Genomic DNA, 27,154 nt, shown 5'->3' on the forward strand with positions numbered 1-27,154 from the left:
TGGAGAAAACCGACAAAAAACACACAGAGGCCAATGAAAGGGAAACACACACCCAAACAAAAACCCCAAACCACAACAAAAACTGTGGCAAAAAAAACGTTTTGCCATGGAGGAGGCTCCACTTTAGGGATACACCGTATCCAGGATTCAGTGCATCTGAATTCCATACACGTGCGGTTGCAAAAGGAGGTCGATTTCTATTCATTGTTTTAATAATGTTCTCGTTGGTTTTAAAAATTGACGAGAAAGCAGGGGGTGTTTTAAAGCGTTGCTATGATGTGATTGACAGTTCAAAGGCTGTCTTACATGTAATGTAACTATTGGACAAAGATGTATTTAAAACCTAGCAAAGCTAAATCATACCTTGGATTATGCAGGCAAGCTTTCAGCAGCAGTTGGATCCAGATTGCCAATGAAAGTGTGTAACGGAGTATAAGCAGCGTTGCCAAGTCTAAGCTAGCATCACAGTCGGCAACCGCCCAACAATCTATGGCTCCTACCTCTCATTTAATATCGTCACATCCACAACCTGGATGCCCGCGTCTGTAACTGCAAACTCAATGACTCATATCAGATCTCCACCAACCAATGGGTGAAATCACACATGTTCTGTTCATATTAAATTAACAGTCTAAGTTCCATCCTTTAACAACAAAGTAAATGCATTATGTCCACCTACCACTACTATACAAGGGTAATTAAACTTAATTAGAAGTGTATCCAGGAAGCATATGCAGCCATCAGGCAGGCGGCTCTGAACTTGGCCAGTGCTGTAGCATCATCATCAAAAATGGATTGCAAGGCTATTTGTGGATAGGTAAGCAGCAAGATGATGTTTTTACTGTCAGTTTGAAGAAGCAGTGTGTCCAGTTCAGTAAGCCGACGGATGCTCTAAAGGTTGTTTTAGAAGACAACGCTGGACAAGATCTGTACTTTCTGTCATGAAAATGCACACACAAGATGATGAACATTGGCACAAAGAAAGAGATGCTTAACATTAAAAACAAAAATATCTCTACTGGGATTAAAGAGTGTTAATAGTTGGAACCCAGTTTGCTATCCTGTGTAAAGAAATAGAATGGTCATCTCATAAAATGGTCATCTTCAAGAGTTATCCATCCCACAGAACACTCTATTGTCTGTACAGGTTATTGTATATGCTAAATATGAAGAGCATTACTGCATAGGCTGAAGTTTTGAAATTGTATGCTGGCAGATATTGGTGAATATGGAATAAATGTACTGTGTAAAATGACCCCCAGTGCGTCACAGCATATTAAGGAAGTTGAAATACTACCTTTTCTGACAACAATGTGTGGTGTCTGAGCAGTGCTGGATGATGTGTTGATAGGAATCCGCTTGACACTGTTTCTTGATTATAAAAGGTTTAATACATCAAAGAATACGATATCAATACAAGCTCTGCAGAAGCTAGGAGAGTGTCTCTGCCAATATAACACTCTGAATCCCAGCTTCTTCTTCATGGTTTATATAGGGGGTCTCTGTCCAAAGGAATGCGGTTGAAAGTTCATGCTAGGAGCCCACAGATAGGGAAACGATAGAGCAATCGATCATAGCCCCCTGGGGTCTTCTACCGGATGTCCCCTTTCACCAAATCTTCCACATCTGGTTCAACTCCGAGGCCCCTTCCTCTAACATAAGCAACCTTTAGACCTTAGGTTAATAACACTTGAAAATATATGTTTTTCTCGCCTAAATTTTTACCCTTAAAAAAGTGCTGCAGTTTCCACATGCTTTGGCCCTCTGGGATGACCCTGAGTTCATTGGGAAGTTAACACTCTCAACTTGTTGTTTCTAGTGGAAGTGTGACACTAGGCCTTACTGACACAGGGTTACAGAGGTTAGAACACAGAATTTCTATTTCCGTCCAAGTAAATCATCTGAAAAATTAATAAAAAGCACTACTGTAAGCATATTATAGGGGCTATATACTAAAATAGTACTCTAGCCTCATGTCTCAACTTAGAACAGAAAAAATCCAGAAAAAAATGACTTATAAAATGGATTTTGTATGAATGTATTTCTACAGATGTGTCGGTGCGTTTGTCTTATTTCTTATTTCTAAAAAAGCCAAAAAAGTGCTAAATACAAAACTTCTGAAATACAAAAACACATCCACATCACTCACCGATATGTCTGAAAGAAGTACATACATAGATTTATAGAAATAAGTAATCATAATTTTATGAAATGGTGAAATTTCAGACGTCCATATTTCTGCCTTCAAACTGCTGTAAGAGAACACAGGTATAGTTTTTGTTGGCCATGTTTGGTATCAATCAACTCGTCTTCTTATTGGCTACACAGGGATGCCAGTTTTATGACCTTATCTTCTAATTCGTGGGCTCCACTGTCAATCTTTCCCAGGTGGGCCCAATGGCGACTGTGCGATATCATTGGCTTAGCTTGAGGGTATCTCTTGATAGGCTGATGCTATTGGCTGGGAACAAGGTTCATTGCAAACTGCAGAAGCCACAGATTGTAATGGTGTGTCGACCTTTGTTTTACCCTGCACAGGGAAAAAGTTACAAGCTATAGAAACCGAGAAATGATGCATTATCTAGATTTCTGAACGTCGAAACTTGGCCAGAAACTACAAGATTGTGAGGGGACCAGATAATTATGGATTACAAGGCTTGGATATTCTAATACCTTAGGGTGTTTTCGATGTAGGAAACTAAGGCGATTTTTGGCGATCTTTCACCGCTGTGATTAAAGACACGAGGAGACAGGTAGGAAACACACACTTGATTAGACTCAAATCTTTCTGTGTTTCTTTGCTTCAGAACATGATTATCACCGTTGTGAGTCACCTAATTGCTTCGTTTGGGCTCGATGGAATCAGGAGACTTTAAGCTTTCAAATGATGTATGGCATGAGCGTGTTTATGACGGTTTAATGCTTACAATTTAGGAAAGAAGTCAGCACTTCCGAAAAACGGCGAGTTTATTTACCGTGCACGGGAACCGTCCGCCCAACAACCTTTAGACCAGGGGTCTTCAACGTTTTCCAGGCCAAGGACCCCCAAACTGATGGCGAGATGGAGCGGGGACCCCCTAATTATATATATTGTATAAAATTGTGTTATATCAAACTGGTCCTATAGTGCCATGTGTGCATTGATGACTGAAAGACATCTTCTGCCTCCATTTATCTGTTTAGTACAGTGTGTTGAATTCATGTTAATGTGTATTTAAAGACATTTCAATTGGTGGAAAAAATTGCAGGGGGGGGGAATATAAAAAAAAGTCTAATCAACCAAAACTTTTGCGACCCCCATGCAGTACCTCCGCGGACCCCCTAGGGGTCGCGGACCCCCTGTTGAAGACCCCTGCTTTAGACGATTACATTTCATGGCTGGATTTCACTATCTGGTTTGAATTTGGTGGTGTTCAGATACTACAAATGCTAATGTTAGTATTTTCTTGTTTTGAAATTTCAGTTCCATGATGTATTTTCTGTTTGTGTTCTTATCAACTGCCCTGTCTCACAGACAGGCTAGGTTGCCAGATACACCCGTAAAAATGTAAACCCAGCTCACTGCAGCTGTAGTCCAGCCATGAGAATTAGCCAGAGTTGGCTAATTTCCCCCTGAATTGGTAAAGCAATAGCTTTAGGCTAATTTATCCATGCTACAAGTGACAGGTATTTTATGTCCTTTCAACATTTGTGTACTCACATTGAATTATGTAGAACTCGAGTTGGTTTCTTGCAAAAACAATTAAGACACAGTCAGGAAAGGGATCCTGACTGGTCCTGGCTGATGCCGCCATGCTAACTACTGCTAACTAGCGTTTTTCAGTTTTCAGTTTAGTTTTCTACCTGTGCTTTACTGTAGATAAACTATTTCTAACTGAAAAAGAGTAGACATCGTATGAAACGATGTATTAGAACCCCCTACTAAAACCCCTTAATCATAGTTGTTTCATTGTTTAAATCAGCATCTGATGACTGATTTGATGGACTGCAGCTGTAGTGAATGCTGTAGTTTCTTAGCTTCCAGCACAGGGTTGGCCCTGAAAGATGTGTGCAAGCTTTACCCTGAAATGACCGGGGGCTACTGTTTCATATATTGGTATATTTCATCTTTCTCTTTGACTGTTCTACGGTCAGATGAAGTACAGGTATTATTAGTTTCGAATGCTTGTTCAAGTTCTGTTCAACATCAGTGTGTCATTGAAAGATCATTCACAGCATCTGAAATGTAATGTAATGATTCCAATCCAGCATCATCTGTGAAGGCACATTTCATTGTCACTTCATTGCTTCCCACACACGCTATATACTGTACATGTATTGTCTTTTTTATTTTTATTTTCTATTTTTTTATCCACAAATGAAATACGAGAGAAATGGAAGGGACAGCCCGAGTGCTTTCAGACTGAATTCATTACCTTGACGTAGAAATACTAATAATGATAACAGATTGATCACATTGGTCAGGCAATTTCAACACAGAGTTTGACTCTCTAAATCTCAAATTCTGAGCATGATCCACAGGCACCAAATGGCCTCGCCACCACGTCGGCCATGAAGCAGAACCCTCCCACACTAGATTGCCTCTCCCCTATTCCTGAAAGTACCCATTCACTTCAAGTTCCATTCATTAAAGCACATCATACCACCCAAGAGTCCGCCAGCCAGGTTTCTGAAAGGCCAAGGGAGCCATCCTGAACATCCCCTCATTCACTTATTAGAACAAGACCTTACTCTGAAAAGGAGCAGAACGAGGGAAGGAGCAAAATCTATTGCTCTTTCTCACCTAATCTTCATTAGGATTTCACCCCCAGCCCCCCATCCACAAACCCACAGCATGACTATCTGCTTTGGGTGTTTGGCCGGGGGATTAAAACCTCTGAGTGCACACCTTTAGGCAGAAAATAGGAATTGGAATTAGCTGAGATTCAGTATTATCAGCCTACATGCCATAGGTGGCTGTGAGTCGATCAGCCCTGAGGTGAACAACTTAATACCAGCCTCATTAAGAGCATAGTCCATTACTGATAAGGGTCCCCCTTGAGACGCGCTAATTAAAAAGCAAAGGGGTGTGAGTGGGCGAATTGGACACAATTAGAGAAACTTTAAGTTTTCATAGCAAAACAAAAGTCTGGCCAATCTGGCTGTCTTTTGTGTAAGGTTCTGTGTCTGCCCTGACGCACCTACCAGGGTGCAGGTATTTATTACTCGCAGCCATAGTAAGACTTGAAAAGGGCACAATGATTTGCACAATGATCCTGCCATATTAGATTGTATGTGTATCAAAGACGTGTGTGTGTGTGTGTGTGTGTGTGTGTGAATGTACATTTTAAAATAGAAACTGAATGTAATCGCCCACTTGGTGGCAGAAGAGCTCTACTTTTTGGAAAAAAATGATTCTTTGTTGCACTCTCCCTGTGCAGAAAAAAAGACTTCTGCTTGGCAAAGTAAGAAGACAGGAAATGAGTTGTAGATGTCATGAGTATCACACTGGTTCTGCTCAGATTGACACACCAACGCGGCTGCTTTCTGTATGTCGAATAAGTTGATGAGGTATTGCGGAGGAGAAAAATACATGTTCCTGTTGGGATTTCATCTTCTTTTCAGAGAGGTTTTCTGTCTAAGGGGGGTGCTTGTATCTGGATAATTGTGAATATTAGTTCTTCTTGAATTAATCCTGAAGGTACTTGAAATGGAGGGGGTAATGGCTGTAGCTACTTATATGTCTACCTTTGAAATTAGTCTAATGTCAAATACCATGAAGACCATGACGCTGCAGCTGTTGTATGTCTGCAGTGTGTGTGTGTGTGTGTGTGTGTGTGTGTCTGTGTGTACGTGCAAGGGCGGGGGAAAATTGTTATTCTCATACAAACCATGTCAACCATCAAAATTACGCATCTCCTCCTGGCGTGTTGCACTTCAAAGTTATTCTTTGTTGTTTGGCAACCAAAAAAAAAATCCTACCTCAGTGGATTTTATTTTGAGGGATACAATGTTCAAAAAATGACTTTCATCCTTGAATAGGGAAGAACAGGTGACTGTCTGATAATATTGTGCTTGGCGGTCCACGTGCAGAAACAAACATGCATGCCTTATAGAATGACTCGAGCAAGCAGAAAATAAATTTCCTGCTCCATGCACTTTGGTTGTCTCTGGTTTCATCCCAATCCATTTCAATGCCGCTCCTAATGCTGTCATTGATAGTGAGGGCAAGGTCTGTTCATACACAAACCCTTTCTCCTCTGGAAAGAATTGATTTAATGACAACATCCAGTAGCTGCAATCGATGGGGCAGAAGGAAAAGTACATTATGAGAAAAGGAAGACAGATAATGGAGGATCACACTGCCATTTCCATCACTCTAACTAGCATCCTTGAACACGCCTCCTCTCCTTATTCCAAAAGTAGCCAGTGGAACAGGCCAGTGTCTGCCCACCGACTGTATATAAAGATGGACGAAGCGTCTCCACTTCCTCTCACTGTACAAAAGTGAAGCCAAAATGTCCCAGATACGGGCCCCGCCAACCTGTAATTCTGCAGCCATAGTCTGCGGCGTAGTAATTGGTGAGGCAGCAGTATCCAAAGTCCCGCCCATATACAAGCCTGAGTCAATCTCAGTTGTCAATCATGACATTTCATCCCGTTTTTATAGCATCAAATAACTAAAAAAAACAAACTGATCATAAAAACAAACATGTGAACAGACATCACTGTAATAACTAGTACCTAAAATGACAGAATCCGGCCTATGCCAGATCACCTAACAGGGAGGGGGCGGGGCTTAGGACCTATAATGCAGCCAGCCACCAAGTAGCGATCCAAATCTTTTGTCTTCCCTTAGAGAGTCTATGCATCAAGCCCTGGTCTGAACATGTCTCATTTTCTTCCCCGAGTAAATTATTGCCACACCCCTTTCCTTTTGACCCACTTGATCCTTGCCACCCAGAAGAGTCACATCTGGGATCGTAGTAGCATGCATACTAGATTATGATCATTTCCGATTACTACCCCTCTGGTTTACCCCCATGTGGCTCCTCAGCTCTCTGCTGTAACTGAGGCTGTGAATGAAACGACATCCTCTTCTCCATTTTATAATTAAGCTTACACACATACACACAAACACACACACACACACACACACACACACACACACATAGATCCAGCTAGCTATTTAAAGTGTTTTCAACTATAGAAGTGCACAGTCTTTCTGTCTTGTATCTCAGGACCACATCCCCTCTAAGCACATTTGAGGAGCTGTCTCATCAAACTGCAGAGGTTTAATTCTTCTCACAGTGTAAAGATGCATTGTGGGTCCCACACCCACCATGACATTGTTTATGAGATACAAAAGCTGCAGTTACTTTCATGAATGTCAATCTGCGAAGCATAGCTTATTTTTTTTCACTTGTCCCAGATATTAGGACTTGTATTTTTTGCATGATTTATGATGTTGCATATTTATATAAAGCATTTGTTTCACTTCTTTATCCTCAACTCATTCATGGGGGAAATAAACACCTTGTACTGTGCAGTTTGATGGAAAGCTAGGCAAGCAAGGGCCTGGGTAAAATAAAATCCTTATAATAATGAATAAAAGCCAGGCCTTTACACAATTGATACAGATGTACAGTAAAATATGATAATAAAACACATTTCTGACAAGTCTGACAAGGTCTGTCTGTACTCATGGGTTGGACACGTTCCACAGCGCTAAGGAGGAAGGTCTGGCAATGTGAGACTTTTTAACTGATAACTCAGGACCACAAAGTCAAGTGGTTCAGAAGCCTGGTAGCCCCCACAGCTGGGGCCTGATAACCTGTTGTCTTCCGTCTGTATCTGAGCACTGTCTGAGGACCTGAGGCTGCCATCCAGCTCCTGATGGGTTAAAAGGCCTGAGATATAGCTTGGAGCAAGGCCTGGACTAGTCCTCAGAGCAATCAGTCTAATCTTGGTATCAACTCTGGATATGCCAGAAAACCCATGCAATGCCAGGATAACAGGAATATGCTTCCTTGTGTTAAAGTTATAATCCTTTGTTTAATCAAACCCAATTTTTGATACTATCTATAACTGGCATTTTTTCAGCAACTGCCATTCATTGTATGTGCATTTCCAAATAGCAGTAAAGAAGCCGGTGGATGCGCTCATTTCTTGCAATGGGGAAGACTCAATCACTTTGCTTTTCTTCTGTTACTTACATAGTAGATGAGCAAGGTGTATTTGCTCATCTCATCTGGTGGTCAAAACATGTGGCATTTTGAACTTTAATCTGAGAGTATTAATACACTTTAAAACTTGCTGTAATCACAACCACAGGATGTTGTTTAAACTACCTTGGACCTTGGACTTAAATCGGGATTATACCATTGCCATGAAAAGCTATGCATTTTAATATATGTCAATTTTTTCTTTTGTTTACTAGTCCATGACATGTTAGCTAGTACTATTGCGATATCACAAGATCGTGCAAGAATAATGGGATCACATATGACACAAAAGTCCATCTTTTCAGGCTTCAAGTGAAAGCGTTAGTGTCCGAACAACAGCGGACTGAACCAGTCAGCGTCCAGTGAGGAGGTACTGGCAGCCACAGCATGGTTAAGGTGTGTGTGGCGGCGGAAACTCTTCGTTTGAAACAAGAATCGTGGACATGATAGACGATAGATGGTTCATCCAATCAGCTGCCAGGTATTTTTTTTAAAGGGAATGCTCTATTCCCAAAAGTTTTCAGTGACGACATCTCACATGGTTCTGTTTAACAAACCATCTGGCGCGTCAGTTTAGAGTAGAATCGCATAAAGTAAAATACAATAAACATTTAATTTACATTTTCTTAGTTCATTAACCCACGTTGCTCTGCAAATTCTCTCCCATAAGTTCAGTGATATGGCTCTGATTCCGGGAGAACCACACAGCAAGGTTGAAGGCAATTGACTTCTCCGTCACAACTGAAAAGTTAGAGCTGTAATTTTCATAGTCAAGCAAAGTCCTTAATAAAAACTGAACAGAGACTTCTTGTGTTTGATGAGTGAGCCCTCTCTGACTACCAGACTGCCTGCAGCTTTCTCCTTGCCTGTTCACTTCTTGTTGAAAATGAATGTCTTCTGGCTGGCAATCACTTTCTGTGTGTAATGGCCCCTAAGGTGAGCCCTCACACTTTACTCTCAGTGAGGCCATGATGCATGGAGAGTGGATAGTACAGATTTCTTGCATCTGTTGAAAGTACAATGGCTATCTCAGCACTCCAAATAATCAGAACCACTCTGGACCCGATTAAGACAACAAAATTGCATTTGAACATCATTCCATTCAGAGAGCAATAATTGGAATGCTGTAGCAGTCGTCCTAATATGTAATTTCATCTGAGAGCCTGTCAGAATACACAGAATCCATCATTTGTCTGTGCTTTCAGCCTTAATAACCCCTGACAACACCCCAAGGCACCATTCTGTTTCCCATAACAACTGAACTTCAGCTGTGCTGTCAGACAATGCACAGCAATATTCCAAGCTTCTCTCAAGTCCACTCCGTTGGTTTAAAGCTGTCATTGGCTGCTGCGGCTGTGTTTCTCTTCCCTTTTTTCCCTGAGCACTGAGGAGCCCAGGTGTTGGCAGTGAGCAGCTTGCATGGCAGCAAAATGATATTTTGATGAGATGACAGTCAGCTCACTTTGCAATTCTGCTGTGTGGCACAGCATTGTGGCCCGGCGCTCCGGTGGGACAGGCAGATCCATGGGTCTACACAGCTGGCATCTGCTGCTGCCAACTGCGGCAGCTCCCCATCACAGATGTTCCTGCAGCCAGCACATTGGCAGCACCTCACCCTTTGTGTTGACCTCATTCATGAGCACAGCTAGCTTTAGATGAAAAGTGGAATGTTGCAGCCGACAGTGAACCCGTTAAAGGAGTGTTCATGGGAGATTAACTTGTTAGAGTGTTAAAGTGCAAATAAAGACACAAACACCAAAATTATCCAACTGATAGAAGCCAGAGATAAACAGATAAAGTTTCTTCAAGGCATACACAAATTATTAATTGAATAATGAGAGACATGACTCGCAGATACGCCATAGGTTTTAATGTACAGCATAATAAATGTACATAGTCTTTGAAGATTAGACTTCATTGTTATACTAATAGTTTGTGTATAGGTGTAGTCCAACATCATAGAATCTAGAGAAAATGGAATCTAGACACAAAGGAGCCCAACGGCCAGGCCAAAGGAGGCTCCGGACCGGTCAGCTGGTGCAGATGACTGGAGGTGGAAGGGTGGGTGGAGGGTTGCACTCTTTCCTTGAAACAACAGCTGATAGCAAAGAGAGAAACTAATTTAAAGCAGGATTGTGACTCTGATTGGCCCTTGAAATCTGTGTACAATTCTGAGGAAGGTGAACGCCTCAAACAGCTCATTCGAGTTAGGTAGAGCATTGATTAAGAGTGAGGTCTTCCTGAAAGGATTTACGCTGAGATGCATTTCAGTCAGCAGAGACTGGTTTGTAAATATGCAGCAGTTATACACAGTATGATAAAAATGTACAGTTATTTGGAAAACAGCTGATTTGATGTACTAGAGCATCGGTTAAGAGTTAGGTCTTTGGCTCAGTGGTAAAGTGGTCGCCTTTCAATCGGAAAGTTGGTAGTTTGATCCCTGGCCCTGCAGTCCCATGTAAAAGTGCCCTTGGGCAAGACACTGAACTCCGAGTTGCCCCCGATACTGTGCCATCGGAGTGTAAATGTGTGTGAGTGTCTGATGAGCAGGTGGCACCTTGTACGGCAGCCTTGGCCACAGTGTATGAATGGTGAATGGTTCCTGTACTGTGTAAAAGTGATTTGAGTAGTCGTTAAGACTAGAAAAGCGCTATATAAATACAGGACACCGGGATCATCCGGGAAGAATTTATGCTGAGCTACATTGTTTTCATTCATAAAGTTTTTACGGCAGCAACTGAACAATCCCGGAAGTGGAACACCATCGATGTACAGAGCATATATAGTGTATCTGACAGCAGCAGCAGGGGATTCATGTGCTGTGTGCTCACTGTCTTCACCGCATGTAAGCTTGTACATATGGTTTTCACAGCACAATGCTGTGATAATCACTTCACAATGAGAGGAGATTAATCAAAAGACAATGTATCTGACGGTGGTAGGGTATTAGGATCTATTATATGTTAAACATCTGTCATTTTCTTGTGGTTGGAATTGTTTGCTTAAGGAGATTTTAGGTGATATACGTCCACCATCACTAGCCCTACAGTCAACCCCCCCCCCACCCCCCACCCTCAACGCCTTCAACTCCATACGCACAGAGGCAGATGCAATTATTTTCACATAGACAGAGAGAAATGTCATCAGGACTCTCCCAAAGCCTCCCCATTCTGTCACCTAGTGGTTTTCTTTTTTTATTTCCACGATTCCCTTTATCAATTAAGTCTGCTCTCAAGATTGTCTCCGGCAATTTCATTACAGTCAATTAGCCTGGAGAGAGAGAGAAAGGGAGAGGAGAGCTTTCCAGTCAGCGAGGGAGGAACACGTTGCATCTAAGACTCTGCATACCAAACATTGACAGCAGGAGGCTGCCGGCCAAAGAAGCCCTCAGACGGGCTGAGGACGTTTTTCTCTCTAAAGCCTAATAATATTCCTGAGACACTCAGTGGAGACTGCACAGACACACTGCTGGGGCTTTGTGCAGCAGATATTTCTATAAAGAAAGCGTGGGATGGACACGTTGCTGGCCGTCAACATAACAGCGTTTGAATCATCTCCTTTGTCAGATGGCGTAAAACAACCTTAAGTCAGCATTCAGACGTGTGCAGTGGGCAGCAACACTTTCTCACGGGAGAATATTCATAAAGCTTTTATGAAGACAGGTCTTTGGGATCTGTCAGCAAATTAGTATGTACGGGAAGTTGCTCATTAATCTGCCAGCTGAGATCAAGAGGCTCATTAATAACTTATTTAAGTTGGGTTGTAAAAAGAATAAAGAAGTACGTACTTTAGATGAAGAAAATATTGACTACTATATGCACCTGTACATAACTGAGTAAAGCAAATATTAATGTGTTCCGTTCTTCTGGTTATTTTCCTGCACTTTCTCTACCTTTACCTTTTCATCATGAAGAGTCCGAATAATAAGTAACATTGTTAACTTGCACAGATTAGTCTATATCCATGATGTTCTGCCTCCGGAATCTTTTCAGGTAAATGAAATGAAATGAAAATCTTCAAGTCGACCATCTGCAATCGCGACTCCTCTACAATGTATGTTGCATTTACCCTGAACAATGTTTAGATTTATTATTTTCCTCACCCGGCATATTTTCTTGGACATAGTAATGTTGGAATGAAATGATTCTTGTGGTTTGTCCCATCTCAGTGAAGTTCATCTGGTATACCCTGGGCATTTAATGGCATGGAAACATATGGCTGAGCTGCAGCTGGCTAACTCTCCTGCAGCACATAAGCCCGCCAGAACTCCTGGGAATCCACATGGGTTTTTGGGGAACAGCAAACATATGCCTGACAATGCAGTTTACCGCAACATTACCTGTATTCTGTTTTTGTAACATGCCGACCATGCAAGACCTGCTGCTGCACTCTAACAGTCCCAAGCTGGTCTTTATTTTCCATCTTTAAATAGGGATTTGTTTATAAAAATCAGTCCAGGCATGTTATTAACATTGTAGCATAGATATTGAAAGCCACATAACAGGAAGCAGAAAGGTAGGCAGCGTAATTCATCTCTCTATTTGACTGAATTTAAAGGTTGTGGATTATGGTTGTTTGCAGGGCCTGAAATTAATACCCGAACACCGAAATACAAGTACATTTTGGTAACACCGTCACTCTACCTGCCATATTGGCAGGTAGCCAATAAGAATTGAGTGATTCAGACACATAACTATCGGTCAATTGCTCAGGGTCGGGGCCAATCAGGGGCCCGCATCACTGGAAGACACTGATTGACAGCCGGTTCCCTATATCACATTTTCATTACTCGTGACAATCCCAGCAGTCCCACATGCAGCCATTGACCAATCTGGAGTTACAACAGGTCAAGTGTACTACCTTGTTTCTGATATGAAGACGAGACGTGTGTGACTCAAACATTTCACATTCACCAACAAAACACAGCCATTTTAACATCCGGACTCTGTTTACGCTGTAACGATTTTTCACTATAAAGTTGCTAATAGTTGCCGCGGTTGGGGCTGCTGCTCCGTTCCCCCCGCAACTGATGCACACACACACACACAAAACACACACAATCACACACGGTGGATGCAGGAAAAAAAGACGAGATATACAAGATTGACTAAATTGAGGACAGCTACATTATTGTAGGTGCAATGATAGGTTAAAGTCTAATAAGTTTTTTATTAAACTGTATGAATGTGTGTCCCAGCCCAGGATAGGAAATGATGCCTTCATGCTGGATTATTAAGGCGGCCTCCGCTACTGCAGCAATGTCCACGAGTAGGCTACAATGAATAGGATAGAATCATAGAGACACAGCAATTCCTGTTTTTTACCTTTATGAGGCAAAAAAACTGGCTGGTAAAAAGTTAACTTCAGGCCCTGGTTGTTTGGATGAAAACCCATTTTGATCCATTTTGACCCCCCCTTTTCTTTTGCTCTACTTATAATTAATATTTTACTCCATGTTATATTTCTTCTTGTTGACACTGGAAAGGGGTTGCTTCAATCTCGTTACACAGGTATTGCACATGTATGTGTATAATGAAAATAATTTACTATGTTATTTTACATTTGCGTATCCTATTGTAATTACTTGTAAATAATCTAAACAAAACCAATCTTTTAAAACTTGTACCAATTGCTAATCAAATCACTAAGTTGATGTTGTTACAGTCATGCCTTTGTCAACACATTCATCTGCAGAGTGATGATAAGGTACAGTGCACTTATAAAATAAATTGCTTTCATTTGCCGTTTCTTGCTATGCCTCTTGTTAATAGTGTTCTTTTCATATTTTCCAAGGAAACTGTGGGTGGTAGACCGCTGAATCGTGCTGCTTCTCACCCACACAGCAAATCACATATGGCCGTACTGAGAAGGTATATCAAATCCTTCAAATTCCTTTCAATTTTCATGTCATCGCCATGGTTTTATTATATCAGCACTGAAGTTTGTCTGTCCGTCCCTTCACATTTCAAGAACAAGAAGTTGACAGAAATATCATGCTTACATTTCACATTCCGCCTTTCATAGATGATCTGCTTAGATCTTTAAAGCACATGACTCCGTTAGTTTGCATATTATTTAGAACAGAAAGATAATCACTGTACCATATTAATGTTTTACAAAACAGATTTTATATTTATACTCTAAATGGGCGATATGAAGACGAGTGCTGACATAGAAATACTTAATTAACGCTTTTATCAGATTAATGACATGCTATGTTGTATTTACTGTAATTACAAAATAGCTAAAGATGTGCAACTAGAGACTGGACCTTAAGGATTGGAAGCCTAGAATGTTGTGTTCAGTCTTTCATCTAAAAAAACACACATTGGATACATCCTAATCACGTCCACGTACGTCCACTCAAACCAGATCAAATCTGGACCTCATCAATGAACCTCCTCTGTAGAGTATGAACTGCTCCTGTGCAATCCTTTCGAGACAGCTATGATGCCTCTTCCTAAGTGGAGGTGATATGAACGAGCAAACGAGTGAATATCAGATTGTTACAGTCTTTTACCATGAATATCTCCTAACCTGATCCGTGTGTCAGCAAACAGGCAGAGCGTTCGCTTGTTTAAAAAGCCACTCGCCCCTGGCTCTATTTTGCAAAGTTCCGGGCTCTTTCTCCACCTTGGTCAAACATCGACACTGAAACTGCACTCTAGCTGTATAGAAAAAAGATGAAATATTATTTCCCCAAAAAATCCATTGAGCTAGACTGCTGACAATCTGTGCTTGTCAATCTAACACGTGACTTCCACTGGATCAGAGTAAAAAAGGAGCAGTGTTGGCTAAATATCGCAATGGAAAGAAATCTTATCCCCTCCTCTTGTTGCATGTACAATTGCTCATGGCATGTCTGGACGTTGTTTTGCGTTCCATCTGCCTCACTAGACTCACTGTATGTTAGGAAGACACAATGTCCTGTTATCCTGTTAGTGAACAAGCTAAGCAAATGAGATATCACATTTTCTAGCTAGTTGTTAGCATGTCTGTTAGCTCAGTAGTGGTTTTATGGACCAAAACAATGTACAATTGTGAACAAAATGCCAGGTGGGGGCGTGAAAAGAAGGGTAGAGAGAGTTAATAGAAAGAATCTCCGAGAGCTATTGTGACTGACTTGCGCTAGCCCGGCATGCTTTTCTTGAACAACACACACCACAGGATTTGTCTGTGTGTCCATGTGGTTGAAACATAATCCTGGAAACCAGCCAAGAAAGCTGACATTTTCCAAACTACAAATAAAAACTGATGAGACGAGACTACTTTGCTTGCCCTCCTGTCTGCAGGTCCACTTGGAGTGGTTTGGAACAACAGCGTCATCTGCATCCTCTCAAAAGGAATACGGATTCATTATTCCACAGACCCTCTCTCTCCTAGCTATGTCCACTTGGGCCGACTATGTGCCATGCTCGGCAGATATGGTGTGATTTTCTGAAATTCGTCATGCCTCTCTGCACTGTATTCTACTTTGCCAGAGCAAATTGGTCTTGAAAGGGTCTGCAAACAAACAACTGCAGCATCTTCAAACAGTGTGTGAGGTGTGATATTGTATGTGGATTTCCACTCACTTATCTGAACAACTGTGAAATCACAGAAGCTGCTCATGTATTGCATCCTCTGCTGCTATTGACTGTGGATAGCCATTTCTCTCATAAGTAATGCAGAACTAAGTGAATCCTTCAGAGCCTTCAGTTTGACAGTATGCAGCTGCTTAAAACGATTGCCAACAGTTTTCATGGATAGGTTCTGAGACAAGTGTGAGGTCTTTTCAAAGGCTCAACATATGGAGGGGAACTGAGGTGAAAGTTGTTCTATCACTGAAAATGGCAGGGTGTGTATGTTGGAAATGATTTTTCTCCCATCCCAGAATGCTGTGTTGACTAGCCAGACCTTCCTCCGCAGCACTGTGGCGCGAGGTCTCTGGCAATGCAAGACTACCCAGTAAGAGACGGAGAGAGGCATAAGAGACGTGAAAGCGTTCTCTCCCCCCCCCCCCCCCTCCCCGCCACCTTCTCAATTTCTCTTCATGAATTCACAGGCTTCTCTGTTTCTTCTTCCAATTCTGACACACATTATGCATCAGGTTTTAATTGATCCCTCTGGGGTGGAATACTCAGTTTGGGGAGACTAAGGTACACAATGGTATGAACCTCAATCCTGTGATTGCTAAGCAAACACTGCATTTTGAATACCTAGCTCCAGGCAACATTAATTGGTTTTGCATAGACGCTCGTGCTTCTGTACTGCAGAGACATTCAATGGAAGATGGGATGGCTTTGTAGTTATTTAAGTAGTGTAAACACACACGATGGGAGTAAGACATTTCATGTGTTTAACATGTAAACTAATACACTATGTACAGTCAGGTTTTGGTGTTTGCACTTTCAGGTATTGAGCCCTGAATAGACAAGAACAGCTTCCAATAGTTTGCAGTTATTTAGATGTGATAGTTAACCTACTAAATAACAGCTACTTATGTATAACAGTTTGCCAGTGTAAGCATATACAGTTTGTTGTACAATTTAATCTGCCCAACAATAATATGGTAACGTTGCCCTTAAATTACCCCCTGTTGTATATGATGACTCAACACACATCACGCCACTGTTGTTATTTTGCACTAGCTGTAAGTTAAGGTTGTATATCATTACATATTAATAGTGCTTTCTCCTAGTTTCTGTATATTTATGTTGACGTTTGGTGATAAACGTTACCAACGTTATCTATTTTGATCCATTAGCCTTGTGGTCAAAGACAATTTGGCAGAGACAATATTAATAATGATGATAATAATAATAACATTGCATCAAGGATAGCGATTTTCACTGATTGGCCGCAGGAAATGAAAAGCCATTTCACTAAGATGAAGCTTACACCTCCAAAATGCAACCAACCACAACTTTAGTATCAAACCAACTAGTTTCAATTTATTGTTTAATGTGGACTTGATACCCGAACTTAGGAGAGAACATAAGCTAAGCTAGGGCTGCAGAGTGACTAGTATGCATGTGAACATTTTATTTCAGACTCGGCAACCTCTCAACTGACTTCCATCAAGATTTGGGTATAATGGAGTTTGTGGAAAAACACTGGGCGTTCTTATTCATTTCCTTATGTCCTGTGATCTGTCTACAGCATGTGGAGAAGGGCTGTTGGTAGGTGAGTGTGAGCATGACTCACCAGCCGAGCCTTTAAACTCTCCTTTTCCCCCTAGGGTATTAAATGTCCTCATCCTTGTCCCTGGACTCTTTGAGAGCAGATGATCCTCATTAATGGTGCCCGGATGGAGGGCATGTGTCTCTGCAGCCTCTCCTGTCCTCACACTGAGAAACCCAATCTGACAAATCCTTTTATAAAGATATCAGCATCCCAGCCTGGCCTCCGTCCTCATCAGACATTGATGCCGGATTCATTCATCCTTATTTGCACACAGCATTGATCAGGTGAAACAAGGACAGGCAGAGTTGTAATAAATGATGAATATCCTTTGCCAAGCATTTTTGCTAGGACCTGACACATGAGGTATGGCGATCACAGTTAATATCGTCTCACCGCCATCCAGATGAAGGGTCAGGTTGCCTTCCCATCAACTACAATAATTGAACTGTCGCCCGAAACCGCCGTATTCCCCAGTTCTCTTCATGTATTCCCCTTTCCTATATATTTCATGAAATTTTCATCAGCGCAAGCGGGGAGTTATTTCCTGTCTTCATTTAGTCAGCTAACTTGAATGCAGTTGAAGACATTGCTGACAGCGAACAAGATCCACAGCCATGTTTTATCAGATGAAAGCAGCATGTTGATGAAAGAGCAGTTCAAGAGAGATCAAGGCACTCAACCTATAAATGTGCAAATGACAACCCACCTTTTTTTTTTTGTAGTCACTTCCTGCCATTTAAACCCAACTCTGCTGCTCCTGCCTTACACAGATCACAGCTGTGGGCTCAGAGTGTGGATGGCACCACAAGGTAACAGATTCACTAGCAGCTGCTGTGGTAGCTCAATTTAGTGTGATAACATCATGATGCAAAGCCAGAATCTAAATTCCTCTGGATAATATTCAATGTCAAGGAATTGTATCTGTGTTAAACAAAGAGGGAGCTGGTGTGTTAGCTCTATCCCCTATCTGTCCTACACACTGTATCCTTGGATACATTTCTAATGGTATGATTGTGAAACCAAATAATCTCATAATCAGAAAAACAAGTATGCCCTCCGGTTGGAAAAATTAGTCTGTAATGCTGTCACTCAGTGGTCTTTTGTTTAGTGGCATGGCCATTGAGCTGTTTCCTTTCACTTAAGGATCATAGTGACTTTTGACATTTTCTAACAGATTTATTTATGATTTTGCTATATGCACTCAACTCAGCGGTCAAAGCTGCTGCAACCCTTTTATATTTCCCAACTGTGTATGAAAACCTAATGCAGTCTTCGATTGGAAGCTATTTACTCTTTCAGAATCTTTTTTAACTGACCACAGGTTCAGGAACCTTGAATAAAAAATCTAAATTGTAAATAAATCCACGATTCCAATAATTTGACTTGGTAAAACATGAAACATGAAAGTACTTTCCCATAAATACTGTTTGTACTGTAAGTCTGCCAAAAACAGAGGTGAAAGAGTATTTGTCAGTGATTTGACATTTCATGAAGTCACACAGTGCTGCCAAATGTTTGAGGACAAAAGTTCAGTTCAGTATAAAATGGATTATATTTTACCTCAGCGTACATTCACTCAAGGCTGTAGAGAGAGAACCACAAATCAAGGTGAATTAAATACATCTGTTTTCCTAAGATGTTGATGATGTAAGGATGAACTTTGGGATTTTACTTCATGAAAAACTTTTAAAACTTCAGTGTTTTGAAGGTGCGCTATGTTTGAGTGTTTCTAGTTATCTTAAGAACGCTTTACTTATAAGTTGGCTCTTCGTTATCAACTTCTAGTGGGTAACAGACAACTTGATCATCATTACAAGCTCAAAGAAATCACACGAATGAGGCCTGTGATTGCGCAGATCTAGGAAACTTAGGACGCACTGTCCTAAACATGGTATATCATTAGCTAAGAAAGAGCCACCTGTAGAGGAGAAATAGATATTCAAAGGAGCAGAAAGGAAATCACTGCCAAAGGAAGCTCTTAACATCAGAGTGTGTTTAAGAGGTGCACCTGATTCCTAGTCACGCATCGCCATACCTAGTCCACACAGCATTCTGGGATGAGAGAATAACATGCTCTGGTTTATTGGCAAGTCTGTAAATCAACCACAATCGTCTTGGGCGGCACTGAGCGCCGGACCTATCCACGAATCTCTGCAAAATAGTCTCAGGAAGGAACTTGTTTTGGTGGAACACGTGTACGTTCAAATGTTGTTTTAGTTGTGCGACAGAAAACTCAGATTGGATAGATAGTCTAGCTAGCAGGGCTGGGAATCACCAGACGCCTCCCGATACGAAATAATCATGATACTTACGCCACATCATTATATCATACAATTTTAAACATATTGCAACATTCAGCAATGTATTGCAATTTATAACCTTTATTCCAACTTCTAATAATCCCAATTTCAAATGATCTCCCCCAAGGAAACTTAGTCAACTTCTGTTTTATCTAAAAAGATTTTGTTCATATCAGTTCATTTTTATTGCTGCAAAATAGGACAAACTGATCAACACATATATAATGAAAGATCAATACTTGGCGCCTGTGTATCAATACCGTATTGCCACTAAAAATATCGCAATACTATGCTGTATTGATTTTTCCCCCCACCCCTACTAGCTAGCTGTCTGGATTTACCCTGCAGAGATCTGAGGAGAAGTTAACCTTAGTCCTCAGAAATCCACCGGAGGTTAGAACTCCAATAAACAAAAAAGAGGAAGGTAACGGACATTCGGCCGAAAAGAGTGAATGGAGCAATCCTGGAAATGGAGCGTCGGGGATATAGACTACCTGATTACTCACTGCATGTGACAACAACTAAAGCTCTACATAAAAACCCAAAGGTGGCGTTTGGAACATTAACATAGAGAGAGAGGCAGAGTAAGGAAAAGTCTAGCCATAATTACTCAGAAAGAAATATGCCCTCATGTAACCATGTAATAAGTTATTTTAATGTCAAACAGCAACACATTTCTTGACATCCCCAAGCTCTCTTTTTACTTCCATTTATCCTTGCCCTCAGTCAAAAGCAACACATCCAGGATGCTTCTACTGCCATCTGCTCAAATTTGCTTAATAAAAGCAAGACCATCAAATTGTTAAATTAGGCTTTTTTATGATTATGATGGGAGACTCTGTAATTATGTTGCAGACAGCCCTCTGGTGGACTATCACTCTCTGCGTCTTTTTTTTCTTCTTCTAAATAAATATTTTTTTTCAGTTCTTTCTCTCCCTGGCCAGCAGTTTTTTTTCCACTTCTCTTTGAGACTTGCAGAGCAGAGCTGTTTTCTCTTGAGAAAATGTAGGCCGTGTCAGTTTAATTACTGAGCTCTTGTTTGTTTTTGCTGTAAGATCATCTCCTCTAAACTGCAGTTTCCTGTAACAACTGCCTAATAGGTCGTCTGAAACTGCAGGAATTGGAGGCATTTTGGTTCAGGCCTTGAAGTAGGTGCTGATGTGAAGTAGATAATACACTCCTGTTGGAGGTTTCTTTGGGGGGATATACGGCGAGGGGCTACGTCCAGGTGGAATATCAGCGTGATGAATGCCCATGGTCTGTCATTAAAAGACTTCAAAACTTGGCCAGGTCCCAAGGCTAGGCAATATGTCTCCATGGCGCCCAGCAAAGCCGCAGGGGTGGAAGATGGATGTGAGTATTTAGGCGCCCACTGACGTACAGAGAACACCGGTTGACCGAGGAGGGTGGTGGTGCGGAGGTCAGTCCAGTTCTGGGCTGCCCACAGCTTTTCTATGTCTGTCTCATTTCACAATTCATCAGCCGAGTGTGACTGTCAGGCGAGCCTTCAGCCCCAGCGATCCATCAGGGCCTGTCACCAAGCCATCACAACTGAGAGATGAGGCCCTGGCATTCCAATTCCATTAGCTCCATCAGCCCCAGCTATACCGCCGAGCCGCCCAGTCAGCCAGCCGGCAACTTGTTCAGAACTCAAAGAGATAATAAAACCGTATCAGCGAATCAGAAACAGCTCCCGTCTCCCTCCAACTGCCGCCACTTCCCCCCCGACCTCCCGTCGGATGTGCTGCTGCATTAAAGCCGGGCTGACTGACATTAGTTTTCTTTTCTGTCCTTTCATATTTTCTCCTCCCAATGAACTATTTCTGCTTCTTCCAACTCGTTCCACCTTACATCAGCCGCTTTTCTTTGGGCCCATGGAAAGAACGAAAAAAAGAAAAGGACATGAGTTTTAGATTGGTAATCCTGGACATCAACAGATAGCTGTCAGCTGCACATTGATGATGGGCTGCCTCTTCATTCTTGGGATGTAATGAACACATTTTATGTAATCATAATCAGATATGAGTCCTGTGGTATCATAATGGTGGTATTGGGGTAAAGTAACACTATATTCTGTGAGGGCAGATAAGGATTACTCTGTATTGAAAGAGCACATTGACTATGTGCTATGTTTGTCTAGTCCTATGTTTAACATGTATTACATCATGTAATAGGACTAGACAAATTAATTGAAATTATTCTCACAATATTAATGAAAACCTTCTTCCTATCAATAACCCCAACCCTAACAATGTATGAAAAATAAAATTCTGAAATGAATGTTCCATTAAATAAAACTTTGTCCATTGCTAAAAATAAATAAATCTGTGAATATTGTTGGTTTGTACTTGTTCTTAAAGAGTAATTTGGATGCCAGAGTGGATTAATTGAGTGATTGTTTCATTGATTTAACACAGTGTCCACAGGAAATACTGATATTTGAATATTAACATTTAAAATATATGCCATGATATCATTTTTCTAATACTAAACCAACTCATGGTAATTTGCAAGCTCTGTGTCAGGATGGCATGACAAGCCTGAGTGAAACGATAGGACAAGAAGAAAACAAGAAGGTGTTTACATTCTGTTTCATTCATTTGCAATACTGCCTATACAACATATACTACTAATAATAATAAATACTTCAATTAGATTTTATTTGGATATATTAAACCCTGTAAACTTGCACTACTTTTTGTCTAACTGCACTCAGGCGTAAGGTTTTTATTGGCTACAAAAACTTTTGTAATTGGTTTGGACATGACAAACATTTTAGCAGGATACTGAAGGTTGGGGCGTCCGTACGTCCCTAAAGAAAGACCAGGCATCACAAAACCAAATCCCTGTTCATAACAATGACAAGCCAACTAGCCGTACCTTGATTCTCTGTACTTGAGGCCAGCCCCCTTTAGCCTAGAATTCCCTTGGATGTCCATTGTTGGTTGGAGGTCCGTCCCCTTCTTCTTTCTTTGTGTTTGCATTCTAACCTCCGGTGGATTTCTGAGGACCATGGTTAACTGCTCCTCAGATCTCTGCAGGGTAAATCCAGACAGCTAGCTAGACTATCTATCCATTCTGAGTTTTCTGTTGCACAACTAAAACTACTTTTGAACGTGCACATGTTCCACCAAAACAAGTTCCTTTCTGAATCTATTTTGCAGCAGCAACATGGCTCTGCCCAAGACAATTGAGATTTGTTCAGAGAAATGCCAATAAACCAGAGCACGTATTTCTCCCATCCCGGAATGCTGTGTGGACTAGACAAGGTCATGGGATGGGTGAAGTGGTGGAATGTAACTAGGTACATTTATTCCATTACTGTACTTAAGTCAAAATGTTGAGGTACTTTATTTGAATATTTTGTTTTTCATCACTTTCTACTTCCATCCGCTCCATTTCAGAGAGAAATTTTGTACTTTTTACTCCACTACATTCATTAGACAGCTTTAGTTACTAGTTACTTTACACATTCAGATTCCTGTACACAAAACACATGTGGTTTATAAAATCAGATGTTTTATTATGAAGTAAATTAGCCAACAATATAACGGCCTACAAGTCCAGATGAAATGATTAGACCATTAAACACACAACTGTTTGGATCCTTTACACTTTCTACAACATGAGGATTTTTACTTTAAGTGCATTTTTCTGACGATACTTACATACTTCCACTTAAGTAACATTTTCAATGCAGGATTTTAACTTGTAACAGAGTGTTATTACAGTTGTGGTGACAGATGGGTTGCAACTAAAACAAGCACACACAACTTATGTATCCGTGGTTGCCGATTATTCATGAAGTTTGAAGGCCATGCAATCAGGAGAAGCGACAAAACAGGATGGTGCAGTGAGATGGGCTGTGAAGCATGTAATAAGTAAAGTGTTAGAGAAAATGTAATGATCTGTCTTCAGATTACAGTAGGGTTCACTATATAGCCTGAGTCAAAGAAAATAGAACAGTTTACCTGAATCAGTCTTAATAAAGACACACAAAACTCTATATGCTATATAGAGCTATAGCTATATAGAGCTATAGAGCTATATGGGCACCCGGCTAATATGTGACTTTGACCCTCTTTTTTACTTTGCTCTACTTTCTTTTGTACATTGACAGGACATTGATCCAAGTAAGTATAAGCTATATGCCCTCACATTCTACCAACAATACTCCGAGTGACAGGATGATGTCCTGTCGCGCTGCCTTCTCTTTAACCAAGTGCCAGTATTTTCAAAGATCCCTGTTTTTTTTATAGTAGGTAGAGAAAATGAGCAATGTTGTCTCATCTCCAGCATTGGCATCATTGCTTTTCTCCTTAATCCTTCAGGCAGTCAATTTGCAGCCAGCGAAGTGTGAAGCTCTATAATGATGGGTTATTGACCCGTTTGCTGTTTGGCAACGAGGAAAGAGGCAAACTGAAAGGATAGTTCCTAGTTTCCCATGTGATATTCAGATGGCTCTTTGGTGCTGAAGGTAATGTAACTGAGGGTAATGTTTGCTTGTCTGATAATGGCCATACCATCATCAGCAAATGCTTGCCAGGAGTTACGCTTAAGAAACGAGGGTGTTGATCTGCAATTCTGTCATCTTCTCTTAAAGTTTGGGGTTAACACGCTCTGCCAGCAGTACAGGCCTTGTTGGTGATATAGGGCATTTTTTTCATTTTAAAAATAATTATAAATTACTTCATTTTTTCTCACCAACCTATCTATTCAGCCAGACACTATTAAAATCATCTTTGCTTGTTTTATTTTTAAGAAACATGTCTTTGAGGACTTTGAAAAGCGCTATAGAAGTCTTATGTCTTATTTTTAATAATAATATTGTTAGACTTTGCAAACCTTGTCAGGCACATTGGTTTCCTACTAACATTGGATTTCCCTCCATTAGAGTTTCTCATTAATCAAAATAATAAAGCTTTTATTGATTAGGCACAAGATAGCATTCTAGATGCAAAGGTGAATATTTTAAAGGTCACCTACTGAGAATAGTTACCATAAACTGCTGCTAGCGCCACAAATACAACACTCATGTGTCCATATGTCTGTATTCACTTCTTTCCAATAAAATCCAACCAATTTTAAGGGAAAGAAATGACATTTGGAGCGTGATATCTCACCTGGAAAAAAAGACATAATCCAGCATTCCTAGAAAGCAATGTTCTTTTTGTGGCACTTTTTGTCTGTTTCTCTCTCTCTCTCGCTTTCTCTCTCTTGCATTCTCTCTGTCTCTCCTCTTCCTGTCTTGCTGTGCTTCCCATGACGTTCTAGTGGTTATCTATCTTGACACGAGGGAGGGGAAGCCTAAGGGTAGGGCTTGACAGGGATTCCTCTCCATGATTCCTGGCAGCTCTCTCCAGTCCCCTGCTGTCACTGTAGGGGAATATAAGGGAGTTATAAAAGAATGCTGTCATGTCACTGTCACAAACACTGTATGGAACCCAGACGTCCGTCCCCAATTTCAACTGTTAGCTGCAGAATTGTGTTTTGTGTATGTGTGTGAGAGGGCAAAGAGAACCTGTATTTCTGTGTATACCTGCCACGTTCAGGTCTACATTCCCCACACAGTTCCTTGTCAAACTAATGTCTAACATGTTCATGAATAAATGTCTTTTCATCTCAATTTAAAGCACATAATAAGTTGGACACAAGTTGGGCTTTGTTGGGTCATGTTTTTTGTGATTATTTTGCTTTCAATACTCACAAACCCAAATGTTCTGATTAAGGAAGACAATGACAATGATCTTTAGTGTGTAACTTTTTGATATTAATGAACGTATGTTACATTCGAGCCATTACCAAGTGAGTTGCTACCAAGCTAAGTAAGACCATCAGCTCCTCACAACTCTCTGTATCTCTCAGTATGGTTATGTTCCCAAGATTGTGGAGCCCTAGTGAAGATAATGACTTCTTCCAAAGAGTCCTTCATGTGTTTTATTCCTCCGTGTCCTTCTTGGCTACTAGTAACTCCATGGAGGAAGTGTGGGGACGGTGCGCAGAAAGTTGTCGTTGTTGTTACTTACTTCCTCATGGGCTCGACAGAAATGTGAACTATAGCTTTATGACAACAATGGCATATAGGACAAGAAGAACAAGAAGGCATGCAATCAGACAAACACACAACCCTACCGCCAGACTACAACATCCATGTTAGACGATTCAGCAAAACTGTGCACTGTGGAAGAGGATCTGGCTACGCAAGACTGTCTTCAGTAGTTGGTGGTTGGCATGCCCCCAGTTTGCAGAAGCAGGCAGCAGTACCAGTTTGTTTGTTAGTTATTAAAACACCAAAGTCACACAATAACACAAACTAACTATTTGCGGCAACCTTAAAACTCCCGTGTTCTGTTCTGCCTCCGCAAAGTGCCAGCATAATAACCGCCATCTACTGTAGATAATACCCTGAGTGACTATGGCTACTTAGCTAACCTCATACAACCCTACTTCAACAGATCTGAACCATGGCTTTTAACACCGATAGCCTGTAGCCATGAAACAACAACCAATTAATGGTTAGTGTCTGTTGATGATCGTTGGTATAGTGGAATGGCTTTGAGTGACGACCAAAAACCCTTGTCTTTTACTGAGAACATTTATTGTTCACTATGCTTCAGTTTACACACAAGAAAAGAAATGTTTTGTCCTGGCCACTTCAAAATAAAAACACTTCTTATGGTCTGCAGTAAACTAAATTACTATTAAACGAATAAAGTTGTGTTCCTTTTCAAGCATCAGCTACAAATCAAGTAAATAGTGTTTTAATTACACTATAATTTACCATTTCCTTAGACTGTTTTAAACTAAACACCACAAATTTCTTATTCGAGTGTTTTAAACAAATATTTCACAACATCCTCCCGTCCGATGAACTGTTCATTACTATTCAGCCTATCACCTAATTAATCTCTAAAGGGTAAATCAACTGAACATGTCTCTTTAAAAAACTTCCTGTAGAAGTACGAACAGTGCAGGAACAAATAAGTCCATCTCCTCCTGGAAATAGCTCTGTTATCCTGCCCATTTTCCAGGTCTGCCTGGGAGTGTTATCCTCTCCGATCAAGATGACCTCTCCCACCTTTAGCACAGTGGGTGTGGGTATGTCACACTTGTGAGCTGATTTCAAGATCAGCAAGTAGTCCTTTCTCCAGCTGTTCCAAATGCTAGTTATTAGTCTCTGTTGGTATCTCCATCTCTTACACATGTCTTCTCGACTCACATTGATTGCTTGAGATGAGAAGCCAGGGCTCTGATCCATTGCTGTCCACATAAGAAAGAGGCCTGGAATTCAGCACCGCCTCCTCCTCTGCAAGCATGGTTGTCAGTTCCTCAAAGTTTAGTGAAGCCGTCCCCAGGACGCTCTTTAGACAGAGTTGTACCTTCCTGGGCTGGTCTCACTTTTAGTCAAAAGCAATTCAATTCAATTTCAATTCAATTTTATTTATAGTATCAATTCATAACAAGAGTTATCTCAAGACACTTTAC

General features: G+C 40.9%; 1 protein-coding gene and 1 long non-coding RNA gene across 2 annotated transcripts in view; both read left to right on the forward strand.

Moving 5' to 3' along the window:
• ntm (neurotrimin) overlaps positions 1-27,154 on the forward strand; it is a 502,481-nt gene that overhangs the window by 280,898 nt on the left and 194,429 nt on the right. The window lies entirely within an intron of this gene.
• The window catches only part of LOC117955223, a 15,400-nt gene continuing 13,663 nt past the window's right edge, over positions 25,418-27,154 (forward strand). Inside the window, exon 1 of the long non-coding RNA XR_004658988.1 lies at positions 25,418-25,523. This is a non-coding gene — a long non-coding RNA (uncharacterized LOC117955223). The remainder of the gene's footprint in view (positions 25,524-27,154) is intronic.

This window comes from Etheostoma cragini, chromosome 13 (assembly GCF_013103735.1).
Source record: "Etheostoma cragini isolate CJK2018 chromosome 13, CSU_Ecrag_1.0, whole genome shotgun sequence".
Lineage (NCBI taxonomy): Eukaryota > Metazoa > Chordata > Actinopteri > Perciformes > Percidae > Etheostoma > Etheostoma cragini.